The 11,409-nt window shown below is 46.1% G+C and overlaps 1 long non-coding RNA gene across 1 annotated transcript; it reads left to right on the top strand.

The window, feature by feature from the left end:
- The first annotated feature begins 3,290 nt into the window (after nucleotides 1-3,290).
- Nucleotides 3,291-6,877, top strand: LOC141027661 (uncharacterized). The gene is made up of 3 exons (XR_012189335.1): nucleotides 3,291-3,796; nucleotides 4,929-4,997; nucleotides 6,585-6,877. It is a non-coding gene; the product is annotated as an uncharacterized lncRNA (long non-coding RNA).
- The last annotated feature ends 4,532 nt before the right edge of the window (nucleotides 6,878-11,409 follow it).

Genomic DNA, 11,409 nt, shown 5'->3' with positions numbered 1-11,409 from the left:
CGGTAATCACATACAAACCTTCCTTATAACCCTAGCGTCATCGAACCTTAAGTGTGTAGACCCTACGGGTTCGGGAATCATGCAGACATGACCGAGACACCTCTCTAGCCAATAACCAACAGCGGGATCTGGATACCCATGTTGGCTCCCACATGTTCCACGATGATCTCATCGGATGAACCACGATGTCGAGGATTCAAGCAATCCCGTATACAATTCCCTTTGTCAATCGGTACTTTACTTGCCCGAGATTCGATCGTCGGTATCCCAATACCTCGTTCAATCTCGTTACCGGCAAGTCACTTTACTCATTCCGTAATGCATGATCCCGTGACTAACTACTTAGTCACATTGAGCTCATTATGATGATGCAATACCGAGTGGGCCCAGAGATACCTCTCCGTCATATGGAGTGACAAATCCCAGTCTCGATCCAAGCCAACCCAACAGACACTTTCGGAGATACCTGTAGTGCACCTTTATAGCCACCCAGTTACGTTGTGACGTTTGGTACACCCAAAGCATTCCTACGGTATCCGGGAGTTGCACGATCTCATGGTCTAAGGAAATGATACTTGACATTAGAAAAGCTTTAGCAAACGAACTACACGATCTAGTGCTATGCTTAGGATTGGGTCTTATCCATCACATCATTCTCCTAATGATGTGATCCCGTTATCAATGACATCCAATGTCCATGGTCAGGAAACCGTAACCATCTATTGATCAACGAGCTAGTCAAATAGAGGCTCACTAGGGACATGTTATGGTTTATGTATTCACACATGTATTACGATTTCCGGATAACACAATTAAAGCATGAACAATAGACAATTATCATGAACAAGGAAATATAATAATAACCATTTTATTATTGCCTCTAGGGCATATTTCCAACAAGGTTATGCATTGAAGAAGTGGGAGTCGACCTTGAACCTTTGTGTTCATGCCCAAGGACCCGATGTAGAACTTACCATGGAAGCTGCTTGTAAAAATATTTACCCCTTGTTATAAGTTCATCGTGTATCGGTGGTTTGATCATTCATAATCATGGTTCCGACCATAGTTTCTCCTTAATTCCATTTCCTGGACAAGTTAAAATACTTGTCTTCTGCAGATCATTTCATCTGTTCAACCTCTATTTTTGATCTACCTCGAGTATTGCCCCTTGTTATCTCGAGGATATGGTGTCATTGCACTACCTCTTGTGAATTCTCATTGGAATGATACTCCATCACATCATTCCTAGCCTAATCGGCTATATCATTATCGAGCTAATTTTAACTTTGCTACCCGGTCCTTCTTCCCGGAGCACAACTTCCGACGACGAGCTAAGCTTACGTCGATCTTCCTCATCTTATAATTTCACCTCAAACAACAAGCTTGATTTCGAGCTTGTGTCGCATCCGTGGTTCCAATAACCTTTCGCTTCATCATTCCTTTTTCTTGATATCGTCGCTGTTCGATGGCCTCTTCATAGTACCTCGACAAAATCTGTCGTGATCCCCATCAATATACTGACTTGTCTCAGGCTATCAATCGAATTCATGATGAGAAATACCATCCTCCCCCCTCGATGATTGTGTTATCATCGACAACGCCCTTTACTTCCTGCCAACATAGACCTGATTTTGTTTGGTTATACCTTACGTTCCGAGATAATCTTGGAAATGATCCTTTGAATCTCTTATGATCTACATACCCAATCCTTAATTGAAACACCATCTTAGTGCTGTCTTGAAGCATGACTGTGGTATTCCGAATATCAACACGAACATTTGAAGCGAAATGTAAATGCTTCTTGATCTATCGTCCAAACACCGTTGTATGGGTAATATCCTAATTCTTCGCTCGCCCCTTATTTAAATGCTTTTGCACTTAATGTCCTATCATGTATATCATGCTCCGCTTTTCTTTGGGAAGGATATACTCCCAATTCTTGTGTGAAACACATTTTCCTTTCCGTTGGTCTGTTTAATCCGATAATTTCATTTTCCTTTCCATTGGTTTGTTTAAACTTTCTTCTGATATATATGATATAAGCAGAAATAAATCCCTGCTTATAAAACACCCCGATGTACGACCTTGTCAGTGAGACCCTGTTACTAATGTTGCTGACATTTCGGTATCACCGATGGACGAGAACTTTGCCTATTGGTCCGCCTCGTTCAACGAGCAGGAAAATAGTTCTCTCCGTCCCTCGCCCTTGGTACCAATGTTGTTGACAACATAACTGACAGTCTATCATCTGACATGCCTTGCTATCGACCCCCTTTCTACTTTTAACCCACATGGTGGGCTCATAACCCATAGTTCCACAGGATCGAAACCTGACTCTCCTGTACAACCTTGATTCTGAAGTATGCTTTGCACTTGGCTTCGTATGTATTTTATGAGCCACCTTCCCTCAATTATTCTATTCCGGTGTCAGACACGATATTTATTCCGTTGCTCTGAACCCCTCTCACCCTCTGTTTCAGGGATCGAACATTTGCCTACCGCTTGAAAATTCTCATGCCTACTTTAATTCTCTCGATGTATTTCCTGAGTTCCAACTCGAGAGATGCTCATATGTTCATCTATGGGTTAACCCCAGATGATTACCCTTATAGCATTCTATAGTTGTCGAGCTCCCCCTTACCTATTCGTAAGTATGATGAAGACCCCGAAGTAAGGGTGATGATTTCATCATGATGACCTGGAGCAGAGAAATAAAGACGTCAACGAAGAGGATCAACTTCTTCGAGAAGAGCAACCAAGAACGAGAATATCTGTTAGACCTTCGTAGCCAGAACTTTCCCCCTTACTCTACCACTTAAAATCTCGGGACGAGATTTCTTGTAGTGGAGGAGATTTGTAACGCCCCGGTAGCTCATCCACAGTAATCACACATAAAATGGTGCCACGTCATCACAATTATTTTACTAAACCTCACTTTGTTCCGAACTGAATTCAAATTCAGTTTAATTACAAGTCAAATTATTATTTGTCCAAACAGAGGGACAAAAATGTTCAAGATGTTGCAAATAATCCTCAAGTATTTTTCACGTAGAAATCAGCTCAAAATTGGATTTTAATTTTGGCCCTAGCAATGTTTTAGCGGGCCAACAACTTTTAATTTGGTCTTTTAAATTACCACTATTAGTTTTACATTTCCCAAACCATATGAAACTTTGTGTGTGGACCTATGCTAATGCACTGGATTTACGTGCCAAGTTTCAGGATGAACACAATTCATTTAGCAGCAATATAAATTGCGAAACACAAAAAAAGGTTGTATAAAAAATAAACAAGGGAAGAGGCAGATGTGCTTTTGTGCACTTGGCCCATTTAGTAGTAGCAGTGGCCCAACCCACTTCATCTCCTCTCCCTGCTTGCACTACAGGTGACAGGGGAGGGCGTGGAGGCCATCCCACGGCCATGGCCGCTCCCCTGCCGACATGCCAGCCATCCACCACATCCCCGGCGTCCTACAAGTACCCCCCGACACCCTGGAAAACCCTAGCCCTCTCATTCGCCCCCCTCGTCTTGCCCCTCTCCTCGGTTTAGCGGTCGCCCGAGAAGCCCATGGCTGCGCCGCCGTGAAGCTCGCGGCCATCGTCGTCCCCTCGCCTATTGAGCGCGTCCATCCGCTCCATCCTCGACCACTGCCTCGACCACAGCCACCAGATCAAGCCGGGAGCCCCTACATCGACCGGATCGAGGTCATCTTCAACCTCTGCCCCGCCGCTCGCTGTCTTCGATTCGGCCTCACCGGAGCCTCCCCAAGCCCGCTTTGCTCACCTGCAGGCTTGATGTGAGCCCCTCCTCCGATTCCCCTTCTTTCCCCTTCGATCCGTGCCCGTATTGGTCACCCCGTGAGCTCCGTCCGCCATGACCGATGGAGCTCAGCGTCCGCGCACGCCCGCGTACTGCTGCTGCTGCTCCTGGCTGCGCACTCCGCGGCTCTCTGCCATGCCCCGCGCCCAGCCCGCCCTCCCACGCGCGCCCGGGCCACGCCCTGCTGCTGTCGTTGCTGCTGCGCTGCTTCACTTGCCGCTGATGCTCGTGTTGTTGCTGCTGTGCCGCCGCAACTGCTCTGCTTGCTACTGCTGCTGCTAGGCGCTGCTGCCGCAACGCGCTGTTGCTGCTCTCTGCTCCATTGCCCTTGCTAGTTGTCGTTGTTGCTGCTCTACGCTGCTGGCCATGGTGGCCATGGCCGTGTGTGCGTGAGCATGTGTGTGTGTAGGTGTGTGTGTGAGCCGGACCTTGTTTTGTTTTGGGGCTAACCACCGTCAGTACTAACCCCCCCCCCACCCCTAATTAAGTTAGTTAAAATACTTTTGCCTCTTTGGCAATAACATGTGGACCCCTCCTTTTATTAGTTGAGTAAAATGATTAAATTGTCTTAAACGCAGTCTATGACATGCGGCCCCCCTTGCCAGCTTGACCAAGTCAACAGTCAAACTATTTGACTGCTGACTGGATGTTGACCGAGCGGTCAACAGGGCCCACTAACCCCACCTGTAAGCCACTATGGCTAACTCACAGTGTGTACACATAACTTTTGTCTATTTAATTTCGAATTTAAAATAATCACAGAAATTCTAGAAAATGTTAAATCTTTAAAAATTAATAGAAATTAAACCGTAACTCCGATGAAAAAGTTTTATATATGAAAGTTGCTCAGAACGACGATACGAATCCGATTACGCAGTCCGTTTACATGTCAGATGCCTCTAACTATCTGAACATGGAACATTTCCCCTCCGGTCATCTGTCTGACACAGGTCCGGAACCGGGAATACCTTCCCGGTTGAATTCCCCCTTCACCTATATCGTGTAGCCATAGGTTAGGTTACACCCGGCACAGCATATTGCCACGTTATGCTTTGTAATGCTATGTTTGTTTTATATTTACTGTTTCTTCCCCCTCTTCTTTTCGGTAGACCCCGAGACCGATGCTGCCCCTGTGAGCGACTACGTCGACGACGACCCCTCCTTGCCAGAGCAACCAGGCAAGCCCCCCTTTGATCATCCCGATATCGTCCATTCCATTCTCTCATGCTTGCATTAGATTTTGCTACTGTTATTGTTTGCTCCTATTCTGATGCATAGCCTGCTTTTGTAACCTGCTCATTGTTACCTACCTGCTTATCCTAAACTGCTTAGTATAGGTTGGTTAGTGATCCATCAGTGACCCCCCACCTTGTCCTTGTTGCCCCTGCTTCATCATTGAAGACCCGATCAACGGGATCGAAGACCAGGCCCCGGCACTGCACATCACTTTCCCCTTAGTTGCTCGACTCTACTGGGTTACTACCGAGTGCCGAGGGTAAGACCTCTACAGCACTTCTGATGTTAACCCTGTAGTGTAGCTATTCGGTCGTGGTCATCGGGGGTGATTCCGCCTTAACTACTTCTGATACGACTCTGTTGTGCAACCCCTCAAGTGTGAACCTCGGGGGTGGTTCCTCTTACGTTCACCTTGATGATTACATCGAGTGAAATTCATCGGGGGTGATTCCTCAGGTTTTCCCCTTGATGTTTGGACACACGGTTACTATGGTTACTATGACTTTACACTGAACCCTGTTACTAAAGACGGGTCAGCCCCGAGGGGTACCCGCGCGAGCATATTTGCGAGTGATGAGGAGTCGGGTTGACCTGGAGGGTGCCCGCGAGATAATTACGGGGTGTGGCCAGGCATTCCTAGCCCTTGCCGCAAGTCCTCGAGACGGGGCAACGGGGTCACATCTTTCGTGAGTCTCTACTTATTACCGTGCGTTCCTAATCCACTACGATTTGGATATTTGATCCGAGGGGCCTCTGGCCTGATAGCACTAACCATCACGTGGGCATAGTATGGGCGTTCTGCGTCGTATGCATCAGCCGAAGCTTAATAGACGTCAGCGACTGAGCGGCGCGCGCCGGGTTGGACTGCATAAGCACCTGCCTTGTTGAAGGAGGTACCTAGGTCTGCTCACCGGCCGCGTACGCAACGTGCAGGAGTTCCCGGGGAGATGGCCCATGACCCCTGGGGGCATAGGTTTAGTCCGGCGTGCTGACCTCTCTATTAAGCCTAGATCGGGTGGCGGCGTATTGTTTGGCCGAGGCCGGGCATGACCCAGGAAAGTGTGTCCGGCCGGAGTTAATCGAGCGTGGTGGGTAAGTTGGTCGATAGCCTGTCCTACGGTAACGGACACTTGGAGTTGTATCCCGATCGATACAACTAGAACTGGATACTTGAGATGAGACATGGATATGAGAAATGGATAGTATGGCTCTGTGATTGCTTTCTCGCAGGGAGTCGAGAAAGGATCTCTGGCCGAGGTTGATAACACTACTACTACTTTACTTTATGCTACTCTACTCCCTCCTGTTGCTGCAAGATGGTCGTTTCCAGAAGATGCTAGTCTTCGATAGGCTAGGCTTTCCCCTTCTCTTCTGGCATTCTGCAGTCCAGTCCACAGATACAACCCTTTTCATTGATACCGATGCATATGTAGTGTAGATCCTTGCTTGCGAGTACTTTGGATGAGTACTCACGGTTGCTTTGCTCCCCCTTTTCCCCCTTTCTTCTTATTTCCGGTTAATGCAACTAGATGTCAGAGCCCAGGAGTCAGATGCCACCGCCGATGCTTACTACTACGTGGAGGCCGCCGACGACCAGGAGTAGTTAGGAGGCTCCCAGGCAGGAGGCCTTGCCTTTTCGATCGATATTGCTTTTGTGCTAGCCTTCTTAAGGCAAACTTGTCTAACTCATGTCTGTACTCAGATATTGTTGCTTCCGCTGACTCTTGTGTTTTCGAGCTTATGTATTCGAGCCCTCGAGGCCCCTGGCTTGTAATATAAAGCTTGTATTATTTTAATTTGTGTCTAGAGTTGTGTTGTGATATCTTCCCGTGAGTCATTGATCTTGATCGTACACATTTGCGTGTATGATTAGTGTACGATTGAATCGAGGGCGTCACATTGATGAACCGCGCTGGAGTTGCCCTTGCGTTGCTCACTTGCTATCAACGAAACGTGCAAAAAAGGAGCGCACAAATTCATCCGAAAAGGTACCCTGCAGAGGAGATCGCCAAGCAGTTGTACCATCGATGAGTACTACTCCCTCCGTCCAGGTGCATAGGGCATCTTAGAGAATTCAGGATTTCTAGGCCCTTCCCAGTGCTCCACGGTGGACAGGTGCTAAGCATGCCATATAAGCATTAAAATAACATGGCGCAGTAATTAAGGAGGAGAGAGAGCACTTTGGTGACCCACAGAAAGAACCAATGCCAAGCACGTGAACCTAGACAAACCACTTAAATGAAAGAAGTTGTCCAATGCATGGATGAGTTTATGTGCCAAATCATTAAATAAAGTGAGTATAACAACAAGTTAAGCACATATGCATTGAGGGGTTGAGTTGCTAAGTTATTTAATGCCCTTAGCACCCCGTCTAAGGTGGCCTTTGTTTGGGCTTCAGCTACAGATTGCCATATTCTAGGCCTCATAAAATTAGTATGCAAAACAAACATACAAATTCTCACCCCAGCTTCCTATAATCGCTTCTAGAAAATGAACTACCAGCCACGTCCAAGCCGAAGTTGCGAATTTGGTGATTCTCGGTGATTCCCGAGCTGCCACTTACCCAACTTGAAGTTTGTCCCAAGTTCTCCCTGTTATTACAACAAGAATGCCACTCCTCCCCTGACCCAAATTCTCCACCACAAGTTATCCTCTACCCAGTACAAACACACACACACACACACACAGAGTGGCGATGCGGGGCTCGAGTAGCTTTCGGTGCTGCTAGCTTCTTCCCATCGACTCCAAAACGGGTGGATCCGGTGCCAACTCCTCCACCCCCCTATCGCGGCAATGGAACGGGTGGATCCAGTGCCAACACCTTCGCCTTCGCCCTATTCTGGCCATGGAGCCCCGGCACTATCGCTGCCCACGAAATCCGCTTGTGACCTGCTGCCTCCGATCTCCCCGTATGCCCGCCCCTCTCTGAGCTTCGGCCACCATACTCTGCCAGGGCAGTCCACCTACCTCCGGTCAACCTGCCCCCCACCACCCACATCGTTCTGCTAGTGGCCATGTTCTGCAAGTTTTGTTATTGCACATTAGCGCATTTGGGGTGTTCTAGACATTTGACAACACTTCCGATTTCTCTAAAGTCGGGTAAACAAAGAGCCTGCTTCTAATTCTCGGAATCTGTAGCTATAGCTCATTTTAGGAATCCAACCCGCAGCCGATTCTTAGGAGTCTGTAGCCCAAACAAAGGGGCATAAGCACCTTTGCATTGGAGGGGGTGTTAAGAGGTGTTAAGTGCATTAAAATGCTTAACAACTAATGTCCCGAATGCATGGATGCTTAGCTTTTGTAGTTAAGCCACCTTTATTTAATTGTTTAGTGACAAAACTCCTTCATGTATTGGTTGGTGGTCCTTTTGTATAGGCCCACGTGCTTAGTATTGTTTTTTTCACTTTAATGCTCTCTCTTCTCTTTAATTGCTTTGCAACATTATTTTTCTACCTATGTGGCACCCTTAGCACCTGTACACCATGGAGCACTAGAAAAAGCCTAAGAGTATAAGACTAGCCATAGTGGGTAGAGTTACTACTCTATATTACTACCTTCATAGTGGGTAGTAACTTGGAGGTTTTCATTTATTGTTTTGTGGGATCTATACTAGTACTTCAACTTTGTGATCTACTCCCTTCTTTTCAGTTTACAAGGCTTATCTCAAAATTTTAGTTTTTCCGTTTTATAAGGCTCAATTTGGTTGTTTCCCATCACATGTTCGGATTTCAAGGTGCATTAAATCATTGCATGCAAGTATTAAAAGAAAATTGACCAATGCATGTGCTTTAATGCATTGATAAACACAATTGTTTGAGGAAAACAAGCACATTAATTGAGTGATTTTTCAAACTACAAAAATTATTCCACCACTCACCATCTACCTTGGTTGGTGAGATTTTTGAATTAAGCCCTATAAACCGGAAAGAAGGGAGTATATGATGTATATAAGCATCTGGATTGAACCGTGTTTAAAAAATGTGTGCAAAATCGACTTCAATAACTAGTGGTTGGTGCGATTCCCTCTCAAATGGGTCCTTCCTCGGATGCGCCGTGCCCAGCACAGCTTGTGAAATCAATGATCGCTACTTGGACAGCAAAGCGGTTTCCTAGCCTGAGTTTGACCTACTTCGCACCCTAGATATAGCTGAAAACTTTGACCGGCCTGTGACGTGCGACCTTCTGGAAAACACTCGCAGCACTTCCGAAGGTAGTATGGTGGTCAGAATACAGAACATTCTTGTCACCTCCAGCTGCTGCTTGCCCTGCCAATTTTTTTGCTGGTGTGGAATTCGGTCAGCCCGTCAGTGGAAGCAAAGCTTTTGAGAAGGAAAATTGCCGATCACCGACCGAGTTGAGTGAGCGACCTCCTTTGGACCAGTGGATGCCCTGACCCTGGCCCTTTTCCGGCTTTGCTCTCCGTCCACGGTCCTTTTCCACCCTTGTGACATGTATCAATATGAAATTTTGTTTGCTAGTACCCATAGATAAATACAAGAACACAAATTTGAACGGATCCAGGTAGTCTAGACGCTGAACACAGAAATTACCTAATACTGCAAATTCGAGCTAAAGAAATTGCAATTGGCGAAGATTGAATTAAAAGCAGAAATTTATGCCATGTAGGGTTTGCAGTAGAGGATTCCATGAGAGGGGGGGGGGGGGGGGGGGGGGGTACATGTACGTGGTGTCGAGGGGCTGGTGGACGAGCTCGCCGGAGCGTCGGGGTAGAAGAGCTGTTGTGGCCAGCGGCTGGAGCACGAGCTTGCCAGGGCGCCGGGGACGTGCTGCGGCGGCGGCGAGGTCGCCGATGACCGGATTGGAGTCGCCTCCTTACGGGCACCAGACTTGGCCATGATCCGGGTGGCTTCACGCCGCCGGGCGGCGAGGCGGAGAGTGGGGCGAGGGAGATGGAGGAGGCCGGGAGGGAGAGGATGGAGGCAGCAGGGAGGGAGAGATGGAGCGGTAGGGAAAGCTATGTTTTTTTCTTTTTCTTCGCGAGGGGGACGCCGCAGCGGATCGATTAGCATTAAAAAAATATGGGATGAAGCGCGAAGTTACAGTAACCAACCATGTTACTGCTATACTTTCTCTCCTCACTAAATCATTGCCACGTATGCAAATCTGCTGAGTTGGAGTCTATGTTATTACTGAAGTTACGCATGATACTAGTATATGATACTCCCCATTACAAACAGCCTAAGTCACTATTGCCAATTCACAAAAGGTGGTAATTAATTACGTGACCAATCTTAGAGCATAATTGGTTTGCTGCCAAAAATTGGCATTGCCAATATTTGGCATTGTGCCAAATATTGGCAACTACTTGGTTGCCTACGAGTTATTTTGCTTATCTCACATAAAATTGCCAATAGTTGGCAAGTCTTGGTATTGCCAATAGTTGGCAATGCCAACATTTGACAAACCAAATATTGGCAACAAACCAATTATACTTTTAGATAGCACATGAATCTGCATGTCCAATGCATGCAAATAGCCTATCCATCTTCCCGTGCATGTAAAGAGCACTAACCGTGTTGAGCAGTGCTACGCAGCCGATGACTTTGCGGCCGATGCATGGACGACACTGGCTAATAATCGTTAGATTAAACGCCTCCATACCTATGTAACGTCAAATCCCACCATCGTTCAGCTGTCGTGCATATAAGGTCGTGTGTGGAGCTATCCCGAATCGTGTTTGCATGCAATCCATCTATTAACAAGCAAGTTGGTTGGCTGCCATATTTAGATGGCGCGCTAGCTGCCCATAAAATAGATCATTTAATTTTCACCTCACCCAATCCCTACGCGCCTAAATCACAGTGTCTTCTTAGATGCCCTATGCACCTGGACGGAGAGAGTATCTCGGTCCTTTGTTTACAAGTTTTTTTTATATTTTTGTGCTAAAATTTGACTATAAATTTAAATATTTCCTCCATTCCCTTATACAAGGCCACTTCATATTTTTATGTCTAACTTTGACCATTAATTTTACCAACAAAAAGTGAGCTATATGCCACAAAAAGTATTTCATTGGATGCACATTTCAAAAAACTTTCAGATGATATATTTTGTATGACATATAATCCATCTTTGGTTGACCAAAAATACAAGTTAAATTTTGACACGAAAAACGAAGTGGCCTTGTATAAGGGAATGGAGGGAGTAACAAATATTAATGCATGTCATAAAAAATTATATTGCTGAATTCGTAATTAAACATACTCCCTCCGTTCACTTTTGTAAGTCATTTCAGACGACTCAAAATGGATTGTTTTGTACATTGTCTAAAATGTTTTCAAGGTCTTATAAAAATGAACAAAAGAAGTAATTTTTAATTATATTATTTTTATG

This window comes from Aegilops tauschii, chromosome 7 (assembly GCF_002575655.3).
Source record: "Aegilops tauschii subsp. strangulata cultivar AL8/78 chromosome 7, Aet v6.0, whole genome shotgun sequence".
NCBI lineage: Eukaryota > Viridiplantae > Streptophyta > Magnoliopsida > Poales > Poaceae > Aegilops > Aegilops tauschii.
This window is presented reverse-complemented; position numbering and strand designations above follow the sequence as displayed.